The sequence below is a fragment of the Leucoraja erinacea genome, unplaced genomic scaffold, assembly GCF_028641065.1.
Source record: "Leucoraja erinacea ecotype New England unplaced genomic scaffold, Leri_hhj_1 Leri_102S, whole genome shotgun sequence".
Taxonomy (NCBI): Eukaryota; Metazoa; Chordata; class Chondrichthyes; order Rajiformes; family Rajidae; genus Leucoraja; species Leucoraja erinaceus.
Genome location: NW_026575264.1, coordinates 125,078 through 147,500, shown reverse-complemented (window position 1 = coordinate 147,500; position 22,423 = coordinate 125,078). Strand labels below are relative to the sequence as shown.

The following is a 22,423-nucleotide window of genomic DNA, read 5'->3' as shown; positions in this document are numbered from 1 at the left end:
TCTCTCACACTCACACACACACAGTCTCTCTCACACTCACACACACACAGAGTCTCTCTCTCACTCACTCTCACTCTCACTCTCACTCTCTCTCTCTCTCTCACACACAGTGCGGTCAAGGGGTAAGACACGTCAAACACAAGGAACTCCGAGCTCAACAGCTCACAGCCGCAGAGCCACTGCATCAAAAACGACTGACTTTGGATACTTGGAGTTCGCTGCGGACCTGAGACCCCCGTCTCCCCGGGAGCCGCCAGCCAGGTAAAACTTCTGCCACATTTATCCTCACTCTTGCAAATATCGCAAAAGTAAAACAGCAGCCGGTAACTTTGTACTTTTGTAATCTCAACCAGTTCCAGGAAGTGCGTCGCCTCGCTAACTTTATTAGATACTCGCCGCCCTCTTGGCGACTTTATAAACAACTTGCAGAACTCGTAGTTTGGCAGCAGCTTGCAACTAGAATGTGTTCTTGTGTTTTATTACAAGAGTGTGTTGCACAATAGACAATAGGTGCAGGAGTAGGCCATTCAGCCCTTCGAGACAGCACCACCATTCAATGTGATCATGGCTGATCATCCCCAATCAGTACCCCGTTCCTGCCTTCTCCCCATACCCCCCTGACTCCACTATTTTTAAGAGCCCTATCTAGCTCTCTCTTGAAAGCATCCAGAGAACCTGCCTCCACCGCCCTCTGAGCCAGAGAATTCCACACAGTGTCTGCAGGCAGACACCCCATCATTCTGTCTCACTGTTCCAGTCGCTGGGTGATTCTTTTTACAAATTAATTCTTATCTCGGTTTTTATTTTCTTGCAAATAATCTCGCGTCACTTTAAAGCTGAAGGGTGGATATTTCCAGTCGGAATCTGCTGGGTGGAGAGGCTGTAGACAAGGATACAACTCTGGGCAGGAAGGAACTGCAGGTGCTGGTTTACACCGAAAACTTTTGGTGTGATGGCCTTTATAAATCAGAGCATTGAGTATAGAAGTTGGGATGTAATGTTAAAATTGTACAAGGCATTGGTGAGGCCAATTTTGGAGTGTGGTGTACAATTTTGGTCGCCTAATTATAGGAAGGATGTCAACAAAATAGAGAGAGTACAGAGGAGATTTACTAGAATGTTGCCTGGGTTTCAGCAACTAAGTTTTCTGAGATAGGTTGAACAAGTTAGGGCTTTATTCTTTGGAGCGCAGAAAGTTAAGGGGGGGACGATAGAGGTGTTTAAAATGATGAGAGGGATAGACAGAGTTGACGTGGATAAGCTTTTCCCAATGAGAGTAGGGAAGATTCAAACAAGAGGACATGAATTGAGAATTAAGGGACAGAAGTTTAGGGGTAACATGAGGGGGAACTTCTTTACTAAGAGAGTAGTAGCGGTGTGGAATGAGCTTCCAGTGAAGGTGGTGGAGGTAGGTTCGTTTTTATCATTTAAAAATAAATTGGATAGTTATATGGATGGGAAAGGAATGGAGGGTTATGGTCTGAGCGCAGGTAGATGGGACTAGGGGAGAATACGTGTTCGGCACGGACTAGAAGGGTCGAGATGGCCTGTTTCCATGCTGTAATTGTTATATGGTTATGTGGTTATATATGGTTAAAATAGACACAGAGTGCTGGAGTAACTTGGGGCCAGGCAGCATCTGTGGAGAACATGGATAGGTGACGTTTCACAGAGTGCTAGAGTAACTCAGCGGGTCAGGCAGCATCTGTGGAGAACATGGATAGGTGACGTTTCGGGTCAAAGAGATAAAACTGGGATTTGAAGGGTGGAGATTGTCGGCCAACGCAAGAATTAAAGGCATTTAGAGACGAGGAACCGCAGGTGCTGGTTTACTAAATAAAGACACAAAGTGCTGGAGCAACGCAGTAGCCTGACAAGCCAATGCATTTCCCGGGATGTGACGATTGGACTGCTGACAATGTATGTGTAGGTTACAAGGGGAACCCTTGTCTCACACACACACTCTCACTCTTTTCCAGCATCTGCAGTTCCTTCTTAAACTCTTTGTCTACCTTCTCTGTCTAAAATCACACACCGACTCTCTCTTTCTCACTCTCTTTCTCACTCTCACTCTCTCTCTCACTCTCTCTCACTCTCTCTCACTCTCTCTCACTCTCTCTCACTCTCTCTCTCAATTTCAATTTTCAATTTAAAGAACTTTATTGGCATGATAAAATATATCGTTATGGTGGCAAAGTATAAAACATGACATACATATTTAAAATGCATAAATATAAATACAAGTATAACGTGCCTGGATAGATATGCTCCTGTGTGTATATATATATATATATGCTCGCAATAGACCTGTAGCCCTTTATTGATTGCTCCATGTTCTTGCAGCTGTAAGCAGTATAACAGAATAGCAAGTTTAGCAATTCAGTATTAATTTCTTAATGTCAGTTAATGTCAATTAGTGTGTGCGTACATATGTGCATATTGGTCATTCACCGTCACTCAGGTTGTGGCATGCTTCCATCTCACTCTCTCTCTCCTCTCTCTCTCCCCCCTCTCTCTCTCTCTCTCTCTCTCTCCCCTCCCTCTCCTCTCGCTATACCCTCTCTCTCTCTCCCCTCTCTCTCTATCCGCTCTTACGTATTGTGACCAAGATGTGCCGTATTTCCTTCTTAGCTTTGATATATCATCTAGTTCTTTAAAATCTGGGGTTGCCACACTGAGTTTGTCAAAGTATGTTTTTCTTGTTTTATCACATTTTTTGCATTTTAGGAGGAAGTGCACCTCTGTTTCAACCTCATCTGTCAAACAGTGGCCGCATATTCTATTTTCTCTTGGTTGCCAGAATCTCTTCTGTCTTCCTTTTTCAACTGCCAAGTAGTGGTCACTTAACCTGTATTTGGTGAGGGGTCTGTCTCTGCTTTATGTCTCTAACAGTTGAGAGATAGTCTGCCAATTTATCATCTCTTTTTAGGGCACGGTAACATTCTAATCTGCTTTGGCTTTTGGTTTCTTTATCCCAATGTTCTAATTACGTTTCTTTACATTGTTTGATAATTTGGTTCACTCTAACTGGTGATTGGGGGTCAGTATTGATCTGAGGCCGGTCAGGGTTTAACTGGATAGGTTTTAACTGAATAGGTCTCAGTACCAACTGACACAGGGAACTCTTTTCTGGGTTCCCCTCTTGTGTTTGAAGGGCTTTAAACTGGAGGGTATCTGGGGGGATAGATTTGAGGTGATTCCAAAAATGTAGTGTTCTTTTCTGGATATTTATCAGTGGGTCTCTGCCTAGTTCCGCCCTACATGCGTTTGTAGGTGTTTTCCTTTGGATACGGAGAATGTTCCGACATAATTCCGCAGGCAGGGCCTCCGTTGTATGTTTTTCCCATTTACTATAACTACAGCGGACCCCATACTTCACTACCATAAAGGGCAATAGGCTGGATTACACTGTCAAATATTTTAAGGAAGATTTTAATTGGAATTTGGATGTTGTAGAATCTTCTTTTTATTGGATACAGAGCTCTTCGAGCTTTCTCTTTTAGTGCATTCACTGCAACAGTTAGACCAAGCTCATAGTGTGTTCGATAACAATACCATTGAGAGTAAATTTGTATTTGTCTTCCTGACATCTGGGTCTTTTCTGAAAAGTCGTGATGTTGGTTTTCTTTAGATTAACTGCCAGGGCCCAATGTTGGCAGTACTCATCAAGTAGGTCCAAGTGTTGCTGCAGTCCCTGTTCTGTGGGGGACAGCAGAACCAAGTCATCTGCATAAAACTGGGATTTTACCCCTCCGGCACTGTGCTCTGGTCCAACTTTACTGCCAAATCGTTGATATATACATTAAACAGTGTCGGGCTCAGACTGCAGCCTTGCCGGACGCCTCTTCTCTGGGCGAAGAGATCAGTGCATTTGTCCCCAATTTTAACGCCACATTTATTATTCAGATACGTTGATTTGATAAGGTCATATACCTTTCCTCCTATACCACAGCCGAGGAGTTTGTCATAGAACCCTTCATGCCAAATAGAGTCAAATACTTTCTCAAAGTCAATAAAACAGGCAAATATTTCTCCATTTTCTGCTTGTTGTATATGTACATGCTCTGGATGCTTTCAAGAGCGAGCTACGTAGGGCTCTTAAAAATAGCAGAGTCAGGGGATATGGGGAGAAGACAGGAACGGGGTACTGATTGGGGATGATCAGCCATGACCACATTAAATGGCGATGCTGGCTCGAATGCCCTACTCCTGCACCTATTGGCTATTGTCGACAGGACGACAGGATCAATGTTGATCAGTTTCTGTTCAGTTTATTGTCACGTGTACCGAGGTACAGTGAAAAGCTTTTGTTGCGTTCTAACCAGTCAGCGGAAAGACAATACATGATTACAATTGAGCCGTCCACAGTGTACAGATACATGATAACGGAATAATGTTTAGTGCAAGGTAAAGTCCAATCGAAGATAGTCCGAGGGTCACCAATGAGGTAGATAGTAGTTCAGGGCTGCTCTCTGGTTGTGGTAAGATGGTTCAGTTGCCTGATAACAGCTGGGAAGAAACTGTCCCTGAATCTGGAGGTGTGTGTGTTTTCACACTTCTGTACCTCTTGCCCGATGGGAGAGGGGAGAAGAGGGAGTGGCCGGGGTGCGACCGGTCCTTGATGATGCTGCTGGCCTTGCCGAGGCAGCGTGAGGTGTAGATGGAGTCGATGGAAGGGAGCCATAAAAATCGGGAGTAACTCAGCGGGTCAGGCAGCATCTCTGGGGAAAAAAGGAATATTTTGGGTCGAGACCCTTCAGACTGAGAGTCGAGGGGACGAGGAAATGAGAGATATAGATGATGATGTAGAGAGATATACAGAACAAATGAATGAAAGATATGTGAAAAAGTAACGCTGATAAAGGGAGCATGCCATTGTTCGCTGTGGGTGAGTTGAAAATGAGTTACAGACTATGAGGCTCAACAAGATGACTGGTCTAACTAAGGTGGGGGAGGGGATGGAGAGAGAGGGAAAGCAAGGATTACTTGAAGTTGGAGAAGTCAATATTCATACCACTGGGGTGTAAGCTGCCCAAGCGAAGAATGAGGCGCTGTTCCTCAAATTTGCGATTAGCCTCTCTCTGACAAAGGAGGAGGCCCAGGACAGAAATGTCAGTGTGGGAATGGGAAGGAGAATTAAAGTGGTTGGCAACCGGGAGATCAGGTAGGTCCATGCGGACTGAGCGAAGGTGTTGCACGAAACGATCGCCCAGTCTGCGTCTGGTCTCGCTGATGTATAAGAGTCCACATCTTGAACAACGGATACAGTAGATGAGGTTGGAGGAGGTGCAAGTGAACCTCTGCCTAACCTGAAAGGACTGTCGGGGTCCCTGGACAGAGTCGAGGGGGGAGGTACAGGGACAGGCGTTGCATATTCTGCGGTTGCAGGGGAAAGTACCTGCGGAGGCGGTGGTTTGGGTGGGAAGGGACGAGTTAACCAGGGAGTTGCGGAGGGAACGGTCACTGCGGAAGGCGGAAAAGGGGTGGCGATGGGAAGATGTGGCTGGTAGGGGGATCCAGTTGGAGGTTGCAAAAACGTCAGAAGATTATGTGTTGTATGTGGCGGCTGATCCCTGGTGAAAGGTGAGGACAAGGGGAAGTCTGTCTCTGCTGCGACTGGGGGGAGGGGGAACAAGAGCGGAGCTGCGTGGTACTGAGGAGACACGAGTGAGGAAGGGAGTTGGTTTGTGCGACGGTCCGGGCTGCGTCTACAATTCGCAGCATTTTGCTTGTAATCTTGGATGGAGCTGTTCCCAAACCGAGCTGTGATGCATCCTGTTAAAATGCATGTGTAGAAGTTGGTGAGAGTTGTAGTGGACAAGCCAATTTTCCTAAGCTTTCTAACGGGGCCTGTCCCACTTACGCAACTTTTTCAGCGACTGCCGGCACCCGTCATAGTTCGCCGAAAATGTTCAACACGTTGAAAATCCAGCGGCGACCAGAACAAGTCACGACTCTTTGGGCGACTACTCACGACCATACGGGCTTCACCCCGCGACATGTGGCCTGTACGGTCGTGAGTCGTCTCCTCAGTCGCCCAAAGAGGCGTAGCGTCTTTCTGGTCGCCACTGGATTGATCTACAACTTTGAACATTTTCGGCGACCTGTGACGGGTGCCGGCAGTCGCCGAAAAAGTCACGTAAGTGGGACAGGGCCATGAGGAAGTCGAGGCGTCAGTGTGCTTCCTTGGGCGTTGCTTCAATATGGATGGACCAGGAGAAGTTGCTGGTGATATTGACTCCTAGGAAGTTGAAGGTTGCAATCATCTCTACTTCAGCGCCATCAATGCAAACTGGGGGGATGGTACATACAACTGTGCGTTTGGCCTTTGTTGGGTTCGAGGTTTAGATCTTTAAAATCTCTCTTCCGCAAACAGTCAAAGGCTGTGCTAATGAACGCAATGTGTTGTAGCCCAGTCCATCACACACACCACACTCCCCACCCTTGTAGATGTAGCCCAGTCCATCACACACACCACACTCCCCACCATTGTAGATGTAGCCCAGTCCATCACACACACCACACTCCCCACCATTGTAAATGTAGCCCAGTCCTACACACACCACTCTCCCCACCATTGTAGATGTAGCCCAGTCCCACACACACCACACTCCCCACCATTGTAGATGTAGCCCAGTCCATCACACACACCACACTCCCCACCATTGTAAATGTAGCCCAGTCTCACACACACCACACTCCCCACCACTGTAGATGTAGCCCAGTCCATCACGCACACCAGACACGTGACAATGATAAACCTGAACCACAAGGAACTGCAGGTGCTGGAATCCTGAGTAAAACGCAGGGAGCCGGAGGAACTCATCGTGTCAGGCAGCATCTGGGAAGAGGATGGACAGATGACGTTTTGGTTTGGGACACTTCTTCAGATGCACTGACATGTTGCAGCTTGTCATAGTGACACAGTGTGGAAACAGGCCCTTCGGCCCAACTTGCCCACACCGACCAACATGTCTCATCTACACTAGTCCCACCTGCCTGTGTTTGGTCCATATCCCTCCAAACCTGTCCTATCCATGTACCTGTCTAACTGTTTCTTAAACGTTGGGACAGTCCCAGCCTCAACTACCTCCTCTGGCAGCTTTTTCTACTCTCTACCATCTATTTTTCCACTTTTTCCCCTTTCTATTATTTTCTTTTTCTTGTCCTGCTTACTTCCTTCTTATAACATAAAACTAGAGGTTGTACATAGAATGGATTACGGTATTACATAGTTGGCACCTAAAATTAGGTTCCACTGTACTGTTTTGTGCTGTATTAACTTCTAATAAAATAAAAAAAAAATTAAAAAAAAAAAAAAAACTACCTCCTCTGGCAGCTTGTTCCATTCACCCACCACCCTCCGTGTGAAAAAGTTACCCCTCAGATTCCTATTAAATCTTTTCCCCTTCACCTTGAACCTATGTCCTCTGGTCCTCGATTCCCCTACTCTGGGCAAGAGACTCTGTGCATCTACCCGATCTATTCCTCTCATGATTTTGTACACCTCTATAAGATCACCCCTCATCCTCCTGCGCTCCAAGGAATCGAGACCCAGCCCACACAACCTCTCCCTGTAGCTCACACGCTTGCCACTGGGGGCTTTTGTCATTGTTCTAGTGGAAGGAAAGCCCCCGGTTTCCACTTCTCCTTTCGTGGTTTCGTCGTTCTTGGTGAATACTTGGAAGCCGGGTTCAGAAACTCCATTTCAGTTCCGGCCATGTTGCCAGCCTCAAGAATGTAACCTCTTCATTGAGGTTTGACATTCTCCAGTTTCTCATTTCATGCCGTTTCATTTACAAATTTGAAAGGTGGTTAAAGTTTCAAACTCGTTTATGAGTCAACATTTTTACCAGAATAATGCCTGGATTTTTAGTTAAGTGTAGTTTATTGTCACGTGTTCCGAGGTACAGTGAAAAGCTTGTATGTTGCGTGCTAACCAGTCAGCGGAAAGACAATATATGATTACAATCGAGCCGTGCACAGTGTACAGATACATGATAAAGGGAATGTGTTCAGTGCAAGATATAGTCCGATTAAAGATAGTCCAAAGGTGTCCAATGAGGTAGATGGAAGGTCAAGCCAGCTCTCTGGTTGTGGGAAGATTGTTCAGTCTGCGTTCTAAATGGCTTACCCCTTATTCTTAAACTGTGTGGCCCCTGGTTCTGGACTCCCCCAACATCGGGAACATGTTTCCTGCCTCCAGCGTGTCCAAACCCTTAATAATCTTATATGTTTCACTAAGATTCATCCTTCTAAACTACAGAGTGTACAAGCCCAGCCGCTTCATTCTCGCAGCATATGACAGTCCAGCCATCCCGGGAATTAACCTTGTAAACCTAGGCTGTACTCCCTCAATAGCAAGAATGTCCTTCCTCAAATTAGGAGGATTACAATCGAGCCGCTCACAGTCCACAGTGTACAGATACAGGATAAAGGGAATAACGTTTCGTGCACGATAAAGTCCAGTAAAGTCATAAGTGGTCGGAGTAGAATTAGGCCATTCGGCCCATCAAGTCTACTCCGCCATTCAATCATGGCTGATCTATCTCTCCCTCCTAACCCCATTCTCCTGCCTTCTCCCCATAACCCCTGACACCCGCACTGATCAAGTTAAATCAAAGATAGTACGAGGGTCTCCAGTGAGGTAGAGAATTGCTTGGCACTGCTCTCTAGTGGTTGGCTGGTTCAGTTGCATCTGGCCAGCTGTTTTATGCTTTGCATCTTTTTACAATTTCTGAAGGCAATATCATTTCAAACTGTTGCTTTGTTTTAATTAAGGAGTTAATATTTGTACCAGAATGATGCCGGGGGCGGGGGGGGGGGGGGGGGGGGGTATGGGTGTTGTGTGTGGGCCAAAGAGACTGGATTCCAGAGGGCTAGTATGAACATTGTGGGCTGAATGGATCCTTGGGATGGCAGCTCAGTCACTCCGGCCTGTTTGGCTGGCAGCTCAGTCACTCGGGGCTGGCAGCTCAGGCTTGATGGGCTGGCTGCTCAGTCACTCACGCCTGGTGGGCTGGCAGCTCAGTCACCAAGACCTGGTGGGCTGGCAGCTCAGTCTCTCAGGGCTGGTGGGCTGGCAGCTCAGTCACTCAGGGCTGGTGGGCTGGCAGCTCAGTCGCTCAGGGCTGGTGGGCTGGCAGCTCAGAAACTGCCAGAAATTCTGCCCAAAACAGGTGAGAGACTGTGAGAGAGAGAAGGGGGAGAGGGTGGAGAATCAATTTTAGACATTTTTCATCTTTTTCTGCAGATCACAGCAATGAAGGAGGAAAGTCTATCCTGGCCTGGATCTAACAGGGAGCAAATGAAGGGAGGGAGAAAAATACTGGGATGAGGTTTTATTCTTGCAGGGGGAATACTTACTGATGGGCCGAATGGACTCCTCCTGGGCGAGTACATGCCTGAAAGGAACTCTTTTATAAAAATTAAAAAAAAAGAAAAACTGAGTGAAATCTCAGTGAAAGGCATTTTTTCTGGACCTTTCCTGGCTTGGCACGGGCCTTTTCTGCCAAAATGCTCCTCCTGGGCTAATACGGGCATTTTGGGCAAAATGGTTTCTCGGCTAATAGGGGCCTTGGGCCGAAATAAGTGGTTTCAGGCAGGCCAAACAACTCATTTCATTTCCATTTCAATTTCAAGCACAGGGCAGGCTGATTGCATTTTCATTTCACTTCCATTGCCATTGCAGTTTCAAGCACCACCGGGCAGGCCAAGCCAAACAGCTCATTGCATTTTCATTTCATTGCAATAGCAGTTTCAAGCACAGGGCAGGTCAAGCCAACCAGCTCATTGCATTTTCATTTATTTTCCATTGCCATTGCAGTTTCATGCACAGGACAGAGCAAGCCAAGCCAAGCCAAACAGCTCATTGCATTTTCATTTCACTTCCATTACCATTGCAGTTTCAAGCATAGGACAGGCCAAGCCAAACAGCTCATTGCATTTTCATTTAACTTCCATTGCCATTGCAGTTTCAAGCACAGGGCAGGCCAAGCCAAACAGCTCATTGCATTTTCCTTTCTTTCCATTGCCATTGCAGTTTCAAGCACAGGGCAGCCCAAGCCAAACAGCTCATTGCATTTTCATTTCTTTTCCATTGCCATTGCAGTTTGATGCACAGGACAGGCCAAGCCAACCAGCTCATTGCATTTTCATCTCATTTCCATTGCCATTGCAGTTTCAAGCACGGCAGGCTAAACAACTAATTTCATTTTAATTAAGGGCTAACAACTCATTGCACTTGATTCACAGCCTAGAATGGGAGTCGTGGCCTCTCCCTCGCAATCTTGCAGAGTGACTGAGTCATGTTCAGGCATCCGGGGTTTTATAGTCCTGTCCCCCCCCCCCCCCCCCCCCCCCCCCACCGCGTTACCTTCAACACGGTGATTGACAGGCGAGAGGACTCAAGGTTTTTTTAAACACTCATAACTTTTTTATTTTTCATCGATGGGAAAACTCCTCGGGCCCTGCTCAGCGGAGGAGGACTGTGAGTATGATGGCCAAAAATCATAGGGTAGCAATCTTTCTAAAATCAATATAGAGCGCAGACAGGAAGTGGTCGAGATGAGACTTTAAATTATATAGATGTGCGGGGCAGGTTTTATTTACACAGAAGGTAATAATAATAATAATAATAATAATAATAAATTTTATTTATGGGCGCCTTTCAAGAGTCTCAAGGACACCTTACAAAAATTTAGCAGGTAGAGGAAAAACATGTAAGGGGAATTAAATAAATAGTAGAGACATGACTAATACACAAAGTAAATACAGAATTCAATTCAAAACACAATATGAGGCAATTAATGCACAGATGAAAAGGGACGGGACGTGGGGCTAAGGATAGGCAGAGGTGAAGAGATGGGTCTTGAGGCGGGACTGGAAGATGGTGAGGGACACGGAATTGCGGATCAGTTGGGGGAGGGAGTTCCAGAGCCTGGGAGCTGCCCTGGAGAAGGCTCTGTCCCCAAAACTGCGGAAGTTGGACTTGTGGATGGAGAGGAGACCGGCTGATGTGGATCTGAGGGGCCGTGAGGGTTGGTAGGGGGAGAGGAGGTCAGTGAGATATGGGGGGGCCAGATGGTGGAGGGCTTTGTAGGTGAGGATCAGGATTTTGTAGGTGATCCGCTGGGAGATGGGAAGCCAGTGAACTTGTTTGAGGACTGGAGTGATGTGATGCCAGGATTTGGTATGGGTGATGAGTCGGGCGGCTGCGTTCTGGACCAGTTTGGAGTCAGTTGATGTAGGTGGAGCTGATGCCAAGGAGAAGTGAGTTGCAGTAGTCCAGTCGGGAGATGAAGGCATGGATGAGTCTTTCAGCAGCGGGAGGTGTGAGAGAGGATCTGAGTTTGGCGATGTTGCGGAGATGAAAGAAGGAGGTTTTAAGATGCTGCCTGACCCGTGTAGAGGGTAAAGGAACATCCTTTAATTCTGAGGCTGTGACCTCTGGTCCTAGACTCTCCCACTTGTGGAAACATCCTCTCCACACCCACTCTATCCAGGCCTTTCACTATTTGATTTCACATTTCACTCTTTTAAATCACGCTAATGACATTACTTAATATATATAATCATGAGTGTTGTCCTTCCGCTGACTGGTTAGCATGCAACAAAATGTTTTCACTGTACCTCGCTACACGTGACAATAAACTGAACGCAACACCAGAGGGCATAGCTACAAGGTGAGAGGGGCAAAGTTCAAAGGAGATGTGCGGGGCAGGTCATGTTACACAGTGCCTGGAACGTGTTGCCAGGGGTGGGTGGTCGAGGCAGATACGATAGTGGTGTTTAAGAGGCTTTTAGACAGGCACGAGGACATGCAGGGATATTGATGGACATTGTGGGCCGAAGGGCCTGTCCCTTGAGTTTGAGTTTAGTTTATTGTCACGTGCACTGAAGATTTTGTTGTGTGCTAAGATACCGGAGTCGGGGGATATGGGGAGAAGACAGGAACGAGGTACTGATTGGGGATGATCAGCCATGATCACAGTGAAGGGCGGTGCTGGCTCGAAGGGCCGAATGGCCTACTCCTGCACTTATTGTCTAATGCCTTAACCAGTCAGTGGAAAGACAATACATGATTACATTTGAGCCATTCACAGTGTACGGGTACATAAATAATTGTCTACCTTCGATGTTCCAGCATCTGCAGTTCCTTCTTGAACATGTTTCAAACGACATTAGGAGCTGACTATGAAAGCAGAAATGCAAAGAAACCAACAATCCTGCCGTAAATCTTTTGTTTTAGTATTGCCGCGGCGTTAATGTAATATAAAGTACTTCAGGAATTGTAATCCTGTAACGATGGCTACCACAACAAGATACAGATACAGACTAAGGGCCAGAACTGAGTCCACAGAACGCTGGCACCAACCCCTCTGTGGCTGTGTGTGTGGGGAACATCATCTTTTGGCCATGAGCAGTAGGAAATTCTAGAAAAACAAGGAAGAAGTATGTGGCACAAAGCTGAACTTGGCAGTGACTACACTGGTGATGTAGTTATTCACTGGGCCTACAAGATATAACATCTAGAGAGAGGCACTCAGCGGGTCAGGCAGCATCTGTGGAGAACATGGATAGGTGATGTTTCACAGAGTGCTGGAGTAACTCAGCGGGTCAGGCAGCATCTGTGGAGAACATGGATAGGTGACGTTTCACAGAGTGCTGGAGTAACTCAGCGGGTCAGGCAGCACCTGTGGAGAACATGGATAGGTGACGTTTCACAGAGTGCTGGAGTAACCCAGCGGGTCAGGCAGCATCTGTGGAGAACATGGATAGGTGACGTTTCACAGAGTGCTGGAGTAACTCAGCGGGTCAGGCAGCATCTGTGGAGAACATGGATAGGTGACGTTTCACACAGTGCTGGAGTAACTCAGCGGGTCAGGCAGCATCTGTGGAGAACAAGGATAGGTGTCGTTTCACAGTTTCAAAGATGTACAGAGTTGCTGCCTCACAGCGCCAGAGACCTGGGTTCGATCCTGACTACGGGTGCTGTCTGTACGGAGTTTGTACGTTCTCCCCGTGACCTGCGTGGGTTTTCTCCGAGATCTTCAGTTTCTCCCACATTCCAAAGACGTACTGGTTTGTAGGTTAATTAGCTTGGAAAATGTAAAAATTGTCCAGTATAGTCCCTGGTGAACTCTTCGGAAGTTACAAGGTGCAAGGTACAAGTCTTTCGCACGAACAAGTCAGCGGTATCAACATTGACTTCTCCAATTTCAGGTAGTCCCTGCTTTCTCCCTCCTTCCCCTCCCCTTCCCAGCTCTCCCACAGCCCACTGTCTCCGCCTCTTCCTTTCTCCCCCCCCCCCCCCCCCCCACCCCCGCATCAGTCTGAAGAAGGGTCTCGACCCGAAACATCACCTATTCCTTCGCCCCATAGATGCTGCCTCACCCGCTGAGTTTCTCCAGCATTTTTGTCGACCTTCGATTTTACCAGCATCTGCAGTTCTTTCTTAACGAGAAGTCTTTTGCCCACTTTGAGAGAATCGAGAAGCAACGAGCAATGCCAAGCTTCTTGAGTATTCTTGGAGCTGGACTCATTGAGGCAAGCGGAAAGAATGACGCCACATTCACGCTGGGCTGTCGGGGAGGTGAGTCATCTCCCAAACCACCAGGGTGAGGAAACAACTACACTCATACAATTATTAACCTACTCTAACCTTTCATTGTCCGGGGAGAACGTGACAAGCTATCCTTTACAGTACTCTCACCTTGTTTGCATTTCTATGTTTCTTGGCACTAACATCTTGTTTCTCTGCACAGTTTTTTATAGTCTTAAGACCTGTGTCACGTGTATCATAGAAAATAGGTGCAGGAGGAGGCCATTCGGCCCTTCGAGCCAGCACTGCCATTCATTGTGATCAAGGCTGATCGTCCCCAATCAATAACCCGTGCCTGCCTGCTCCCCATATCCCTTGACTCCACTAGCCCCTAGAGCTCTATCTAACTCTCTCTTAAATCCATGCAGCGATTTGGCCTCCACTGCCCTCTGTGGCAGGGAATTCCACAAATTCACAACTCTCTGGGTGAAAATGTTTTTTCTCACCTCAGTCTTAAATAGCCTCCCCTTTATTCTAAGATATTAAGCATCTATGGAGCGAAGGAATAGGTGACGTTTCGGGTCTCGACCCGAAACGTCGCCTATTCCACTACCCTCTGTGGCAGGGAATTCTATAAATTTACAACTCTCTGGGTGAAAAAGTTTTTTCTCACCTCAGTCTTAAATGGCCTCCCCTTTATTCTAAGACTGTGTGGCCCCTGGTTCTGGACTCGCCCAACATTGGGAACATTTTTCCTGCATCTAGCTTGTCCAGTCCTTTTATAATTTTATATGTTTCTATAAGATTCCCCCCCCTCATCCTTATAAACTCCAGTGAATACAAGCCTAGTCTTTTCAATCTAACGAGGTGTAGTGAAAAGCTTTTACTGCCTGCTAACCAGTCAGCGGAAAGACTGTACGAGATTACAATCATGATGTTCCCGATGTTGGAGGAGTCCAGAACCAGGGGCCACAGTTTAAGAATAAGGGGTAAGCCATTTAGAACGGAGGCGAGGAAACACTTTTTCACACAGAGAGTTGTGAGTCTGCGGAATTCTCTGCCTCAGAGGGCGGTGGAGGCCAGTTCTCTGGATACTTTCAAGAGAGAGCTAGATAGGGCTCTTAAAGATAGCGGAGTCAGGGGATATGGGGAAAAGGCAGGAACGGGGTACTGATTGGGGATGATCAGCCATGATCACATTGAATGGCGGTGCTGGCTCGAAGGGCCGAACGGCCTACTCCTGCACCTATTTTCTATTGTCTATAATCCACAGCGTACAGATACATAATAAGGGAATAACGTTTAGTGCAAGTGCAAAGTGCAATCAAGGATAGTCTGATGGTGATCAATGGGGTAGATAGTAGTTCAGGACTTCTCTCTGGTTGTGGTGGGATGGTTTAGTTGCCTGATAACAGCTGGGAAGAAACTGTCCCTGAATCTGGAGGTGTGCGTTTTCATCGGATAGAATGGGATCCTTTAGCAATACAGCACGGAAACAGGCCCTTCGGCCCACCGAGTCCATGCCTAGTAGTGTTCACCCCGTATACCAGCACTATCCTACACACACTAGGGACAATCTTTACAATTTTTACCGAGCCAATTAACCTACAAACCTGTACGTCTTTGGAGTGTGGTTGGAAACTGGAGCACCCGGAGAAAACCCACGCAGGTCACGGGGAGAACGTACAAATCTCTCCACCTGGATCATTCGTCACCTGGATCCAATTATCACTCATGAAGCAAGGAACTGCAGATGCTTGTTTACACTGAAGATAGACACAAAGTGCTGGAGTAACTCAGCGGGACAGGCGGCAACTCTGGAGAGAGGGAATGGGTGACGTTTCGGGTCGAGACCCCTCTTTGAAGAAGGGTTTAGACCTGAAACGTCACCCATTCCTTCTCTCCAGAGATGCCGCCTGTCCCGCTGAGTTACTCCAGCGTTTTGTGTCCATGTATCGCTTCTCAGCTCTTCCCCTCGCCTCTCTCCACATCCTTCCTGTAATGGGGGCGACCAGAACTGCGCGCAATACTACACACGCGCCTGACCAACGTCCTACAATGCTGTGTCATGACTTCCTGACTCTTGTACTTATTGCAACAAGTGATGAAGGCAAGCATACCATCTGCCCTCATAACAACAGGACTGGATTGTTGATGAATGAATAAGTTCATTGAATATGTTTATTGGCCAAGTATTCACATACAAGGAATTTCCCTTGGTGCTCCGCACACCAGTGACAACATGACATACAGTGACAGGCGAGTTGTTGGGCGAGTCCAGAACCAGGGGCCAGAGTCTTAGAATAAAGGGGAGGCCATTTAAGACTGAGGTGAGAAAAATCTTTTTCACCCAGAGAGTTGTGAATGTGTGGAATTCCCTGCCACAGAGGGCAGTGGAGGCCAAATCACTGGATGGATTTAAGAGAGAGTTAGATAGAGCTCTAGGGGCTAGTGGAGTCAAGGGATATGGGGAGAAGGCAGGCACGGGTTATTAGAAACAAAGAAAATAGGTGCAGGAGTAGGCCATTCGGCCCTTTGAGCCAGCACCGCCATTCAATGTGGTTGATCATCGAACTCAGTATCCTGTACCTGCCTTCTCTCCATACCCCCTTGATCCCTTTAGCCAGAAGGGCCACATCTAACCCTCTTAAATATAGCCAATGAACTGGCCTCAACTACCTTCTGTGGCAGAGAATTCCAGAGATTCACACTCTCTGTGTGAAAAATGTTTTTCTCATCTCGGTCCTAAAAGATTTCCCCCTTTATCCTTAAACTGTGACCCCTTGTTCTGGACTTCCCCAACATCGGGAACAATTTTACTGTATCTAGCCTGTCCAACCCCTTAAGAATTTCGTATGTTTTTGATTGGGGACGATCAGCCGTGGTCACAATGAATGGCTTGAAGGGCCGAATGGCCTCCTCCTGCACCTATTTTCCATGTTTCTATGACGGTCAGGAATGACACACCGAACATTAAACAATTAAACATTAAACTTATGCAATGTCATTTGGGTGCAAGTGAGAAAAGGTGCATTACCTTGCAATCACATCAGTTCTGCAAACTTTCCTGACTTCCCCTCGACTCTACAGCTGTGGTTTATTTTGTGAATTGTTGGATAACTTCATCCCCCTCCATTAAGAGCATTGATGTCATGCGGAATTGAAGCTATTTGTGTCTCCCTTGGAAATAAATGGTAGAATTTTGTTCCATACATTTCAGTAACTAATTTTAGCGATGAAATCATTCTCCGATGTATTGCTTTCAGTCTGAAGAAGGGTCTCGGCCAGAAACATCGCCTATTTCCTTCGCTCCATAGATGCTGCCGCACCCGCTGAGTTTCTCCTGCATTTTTGTCTACCTTCGATGTATTAAACCTAGTGTTGGTCGGAGTTACCTCAGATAGTCATCGCCTGTCGTGGAGATGAGTATGGCTGTCCTCTGATGGAGGACGCCTGCCTGTGCGTGACTTTGTTTAACGTGGGGAGACTGGTGCACAGACAGCCACCCCACGGTCCTTGACAGATCTGGGTCAGGATCCAGTGGCGTGGAGTCCAAGACGACCGGAGACCCTTTTGTGCTGCAGCCTTCATCCGCCTTCCCAGCCGTTGTGACGCTCCACTAAGGTCAGCCATCGTCCTCCGCCTGTTCCACCGTTGAGGTCTTGGTTGGATTGGCTCTTTGTCAGGGACCTCCCCCTCGACCTTACCGCCATGGGTGACCCTACCAGGAGCATAGCTCCAGACGGCATCGCTCTCAGGATCTCAGGACTACACAAGCTTCTCCACCACAACAAGGGGACAGTCCACGGAGAAGTACCACAGTATGATGGACTTGTTCACTCTGCTCCAGCCTATGACGTGGCAACACTTTGACCGCACAAGGTGCAAAGGTTGTGTGATGATGGTCACCACTAACTTGTCCAGGATTCGTTCAACTTTTTTCGGGGATTAACTAGATTCCATTCTGAACATCACCACTGATCCTGTTCCCACCACAATTCTAAACCGAGGATAGACAACAAGATCCTGGAGTAACTCAGCGGGTCAGGCAGCATCTGTGGAGAACATGGATAGGTGACGTTTCACAGAGTGCTGGAGTAACTCAGCGGGTCAGGCAGCACCTGTGGAGAGAAGGAATGGGTGACGATTCGGGTCGAGACCTTTCTTCAGACTGGTTAGGGGAAAGGGAAATGAGAGATATAGACGGTGATGTGGAGAGATAAAGAACAATGAATGAAAGATATGCAAAAAAGTAACGATGACAAAGGGAACAGGCCGTTGTTAGCTGTTTGTTGGGTGAAAACGAGAAGCTGATGCGATGTGTGGGGGAGGGATAGAGAGGGAGGGAATGCAGCAGTTACTTGAACTTAGAGAAGTTAATATTTATACTAGTAGCGTGGATAGGGGAGAACCAGTGGATGTGGTGTATCTGGACTTCCAGAAGGCTTTCGACAAGGTCCCACATAAGAAATTAGTATACAAACTTAAAGCACATGGCATTGGGGGTTCAGTATTGATGTGGATAGAGAACTGGCTGGCAAACAGGAAGCAAAGAGTAGGAGTAAACGGGTCCTTTTCACAATGGCAGGCAGTGACTAGTGGGGTACCGCAAGGCTCAGTTCTGGGACCCCAGCTATTTACAATATATATTAATGATTTGGATGAGGGAATTGAAGGCAACATCTCCAAGTTTGCGGATGACACGAAGCTGGGGGGGCAGTGTTAGCTGTGAGGAGGATGCTAGGAGGCTGCAAGGTGACTTGGATAGGCTTGGTGAGTGGGCAAATGCATGGCAGATGCAGTATAATGTGGATAAATGTGAGGTTATCCACTTTGGTGGCAAAAACAGGAAAGTAGACTATTATCTAAATGGTGGCCGATTAGGAAAAGGGGAGATGCAACGAGACCTGGGTGTCATGGTACACCAGTCATTGAAAGTAGGCATGCAGGTGCAGCAGGCAGTGAAGAAAGCGAATGTTAACATTCATAGCAAAGGATTTGAGTATAAGAGCAGGCAGGTTCTACTGCAGTTGTACAGGGTATTGGTGAGACCACACCTGGAGTATTGCGTACAGTTTTGGTCTCCTAATCTGAGGAAATACATTCTTGCCGTAGAGGGAGTACAGAGAAGGTTCACCAGACTGATTCCTGGGATGTCAGGACTTTCATATGAAGAAAGACTGGATAGACTCGGCTTGTACTCGCTAGAATTTAGAAGATTGAGGGGGGATCTTATAGAAACTTACAAAATTCTTAAGGGGTTGGACAGGCTAGATGCAGGAAGATTGTTCCGATGTTGGGGAAGTCCAGGACAAGGGGTCACAGTTTAAGGATAAAGGGGAAATCGTTTAGAACCGAGATGAGAAAAACATTTTTCACACAGAGAGTGGTGAATCTCTGGAATTCTCTGCCACAGAAGGTAGTTGAGGCCACAGTTCATTGGCCATATTTAAGAGGGAGTTAGATGTGGCCCTTGTGGCTAAAGGGATCAGGGGGTATGGAGAGAAGGCAGGTACAGGATACTGAGTTGGATGATCAGCCATGATCATATTGAATGGCGGTGCAGGCTCGAAGGGCCGAATGGCCTACTCCTGCACCTATTTTCTATGTTTCTGCCTCACCCGCTGAGTTTCTCCAGCATTTTTTGTCTACCTTCAATTTTTACAGCATCTGCAGTTCCTCCTTAAACAAATGTCTTTTCAACGTAGTTTTTTAGTGAGTATGGCAGATTTAAAATGAGATGTGCGGGGCAGGTATTTTACACAGAGGGTGGTGGGTGCCTGGAACACGCTGCCAGGGGTGGGGGGTGGAGGCAGATACGATAGTGGTGTTTAAGAGGCTTTTAGACAGGAACATGGATATGCAGGGAATAGAGGGATACGGATCACGTGCAGGCAGAGGGGATTAGTTTAACGTGACGTCATGTACAGCACGGACATTGTGGGCTGAAGGGCCTGTTCCTGTGCTGTACTGTTCTATGTTTGAATTGTAACATGATTTCATGGTATACTGGAGAGGTGACTTAATGACTTAAGATAGACTCAACATTCCTGGGATGTCTTCTGCTGAGAGAATGGAACGGCTGGGCTTGTGCACTCTGCAGTTTAGAAGGATGAGAGGGCATCTCATTGAAACATCTAAGATTGTTAAGGATTTGGACACGCTAGAGGCAGGAAACGTGTTCCAGATGTTGGGGGAGTCCAGAACCAGGGGCCACAGTTTAAGAATGAGGGGTAAGCCATTTAGAACGGAGACGAGGAAACACTTTTTCACACAGAGAGTTGTGAGTCTGTGGAATTCTCTGCCTCAGAGGGCGGTGGAGACCGGTTCTCTGGATACTTTCAAGAGAGAGCTAGATAGGGCTCTTGAAGATAGCGGAGTCAGGGAATATGGGGAGAAGGCAGGAACGGGGTACTGATTGTGGATGATCAGCCATGATCACATTGAATGGCGGTGCTGGCTCGAAGGGCTGAATGGCCTACTCCTGCACAGTAGCGAGAATTCTTGTGCCGTCGGTGGGTCACCAGGAGGTCCTAGTGGATTGCCAGGAGGTCGAAGGTTCTCGTAGGTTGTAGCCGGTGCTGACTGGTGAATTTCGTTGGGGGAAAAAAACGTAAGCAGTTTTCAGAACCAAGGATAACCGACCGGTAATGTTAATGTCCGCCGAGCTTCACAGCCGTGTATCTTTGGCTTCGTAAAAGTTGTCTCCACTCTCCTCCACCCCCCCCCCCCCCCCCCCATCTCCGCCCCCCCTTTAAAAAAAAAAACTTACTGTACACTGTGCTTCAGCCATCTTAATTACAGTGCCAACCTTCCTGTTCATCGCGGTGTGTGTCTGTATCAGCAGGCAGTCGCTTGAAGGATCGTCTCAGTGGGGCAGGCCCCTTAATGACTTGGCTGGGATAGAGCGTGCATGTTAGAAGTGAGGAAATTCAAACATGGACTGCAGATGTGACCCAGACCAGCTGTTTACTCCAAGTGTAGTCTCTGGAGATTCCAGAAACCAGATACAGAGTGGAGATCCCTCGTAGACGCATTCACGCAGAGACGATTGCATCAGACTTTGTTACTGTTCCAGTGTTGCTGCTGTTGTTATGCTGCCTTCAGTACTTGAGGCATCGTGTGTGCGTCGGGGAACGTAGTCAGGCATTAGTCCTGCTGCATTTGGACTGAAACATAGAAACATAGACAATAGCTGCAGGAGGAGGCCATTCGGCCCTTCGAGCCAGCACCGCCATTCATTGCGATCATTGCTGATCGTCCCCGATCAATAACCCGTGCCTGCCTTCTCCCCGTATCCATTGATTCCACTCGCCCCTAGAGCTCTATCTAACTCTCTCTTAAATCCATCCAGTGACTTGGCCTCCATGGCCCTCTGTGGCAGGGAATTCCACAAATAAGTCTTGACCCAAAACGTCACCCATTCCTACTCTCCAGAGACGCTGCCTGTCCTGCTGAGTTACTCCAGCTGTTCGTTGTCTACCTTCGGTTTAAACCAGCATCTGCAGTTCCTTCCTCAACACTCCTATGCATTTGGACTATTTGCATTTCTGGTCATCCCATTGCGGGGAAGATCTGGAGACTTTGCAAAGGGTGCAGGGGAGCTGCACGGCAGCGCAGCGGTAGAGATGCTCCCTCGCAGCGCCAGAGACCCGGGTTCCATCCTGACTACCGGTGCTGTCTGTACGGAGTTTGCATGTTCTTCCTGCGATCACGTGGGTTTTCTCCGGGTGCTCCGGTTTCCTCCCACACACCAAAGCCGTACAGGTTTGTAGGTTAAGGATTTTCACTGATGTGTCGATTGTCCCTAGTGTGTGTAGGATAGTGTTGAGGGCCTGTCCCACTTGGAGATTATTTTTGGCGACTGCCGACATCATTGACTGACGTATCAGTTCACTGAAAAATACGCGGCTTGATGACGTACGACGCTGCCGTGACGCGGCATGACGACGTATTGACGAGCGGCGGTTTTTTCACGCATTTTTGTTGCCGCTGGATTTTGAAATGTTCAAAATCTTTTGGCGACCCTGATATGTTGCTGGCAGTCGCCGAAAATATCGGCAAGTGGGACAGGCCGTTAACTGTGCGGGGATCGCTGGACGGCGCGGACCCGGTGGTCTGAGGAGCCTATTTCCGCTCTGTATCTCTGAACTAAAACTAAACTGAACACAAGAGCGTGCCTACCAGCCCACAATGCCTGTGACAAATATGTTGTCAAAGTTCATCTAATCCCCTCTGCCAGGACGTGATCCGTATCCCTCCATTCGCTGTATATCCACGTGCCTGTCTAAAAGCCTCTTAAACATTGTCTCTGCCTCCACCACCCACCCCTGGCAGCGTGTGTGAGTGTGTGTGTGTGAGTTGTGTGTGTGTGTGAGTTGTGTGTGTGTGTGAGTTGTGTGTGTGTGTGAGTTGTGTGTGTGCGTGAGTTGTGTGTGCGTGAGCGTGTGGTTGATGTGTGGTGAGTGAGCGTGTATGTATGCGAGTGTGCGCACGTGTGTGTGTGTGCGTGTGTGCTCGTGTGTGTGTGTGTGTGTGTGTGTGAGCATGTTTGTGTGTGAGTGTGCGCACGTGTGTGTGTGCACGTGTGTGTGCGCACGTGTGTGTGCGCACGTGTGTGTGAGTGTGTGTGTGTGAGTGTGTGTGTGTGTGTGTGTGTGTGTGTGTGTGTGTGTGAGGCGTGTGTGTGTGCGCGTGTGTGTGTGTGTGCGTGTGTGTGTGTGTGTGTGTGTGAGCGTGTGTGCGTGTGTGTGTGTGTGTGTGTGTGTGAGTGTGTGTGTGTGCGTGTGTGAGTGGGAGCAGTGCGTGTGTGCGTGCGTGTGTGTGTGCGTGTGTGAGCGTGTGTGTGTATGTGGGTGTGAATTGTGTGAGTGTGAGTGT

At 47.7% G+C, this 22,423-nt stretch overlaps 1 protein-coding gene across 2 annotated transcripts in view; it reads left to right on the top strand.

The window, feature by feature from the left end:
• The window catches only part of LOC129715132 (mitogen-activated protein kinase kinase kinase 3-like), a 71,735-nt gene that overhangs the window by 1,305 nt on the left and 48,007 nt on the right, over positions 1-22,423 (top strand). The window contains exon 2 of one of the 2 annotated variants that reach the window (XM_055664997.1): positions 111-261. The gene's annotated coding sequence lies outside the window, so the exon portion shown is untranslated. Of the gene's footprint in view, positions 262-22,423 lie in introns of both variants that reach the window. The other variant, XM_055664998.1, reaches the window with a different exon arrangement.